The following is a 398-nucleotide window of genomic DNA, read 5'->3' on the forward strand; positions in this document are numbered from 1 at the left end:
GGGTTACCCACAAAGGGAAGCCCATCAGACTAACAGCAGATCTCTCGGCAGAAACTCTACAAGCCAGAAGAGAGTAGGGGCCAGTATTCAACATTATTTTTCTTTTTTTTTTTTTTAATTAATTTATTATTATTATACTTTGAGTTCTAGGGTACATGTGCATAACGTGCAGGTTTGTTACATATGTATACCTGTGCCATGTTGGTGTGCTGCACCCATCAACTCGTCAGAACCCATCAACTCATCATTTACATCAGGTATAACTCCCAGTGCAATCCCTTCCCCTTCTCCCCTCCCCATGAGAGGCCCTGGTGTGTGATGTTCCCCTTCCCGAGTCCAAGTGATCTCATTGTTCAGTTCCCACCTATGAGTGAGAACATGCGGTGTTTGGTTTTCTG

The sequence above is a fragment of the Mandrillus leucophaeus genome, unplaced genomic scaffold (genome assembly GCF_000951045.1).
Source record: "Mandrillus leucophaeus isolate KB7577 unplaced genomic scaffold, Mleu.le_1.0 Scaffold1246, whole genome shotgun sequence".
NCBI lineage: Eukaryota > Metazoa > Chordata > Mammalia > Primates > Cercopithecidae > Mandrillus > Mandrillus leucophaeus.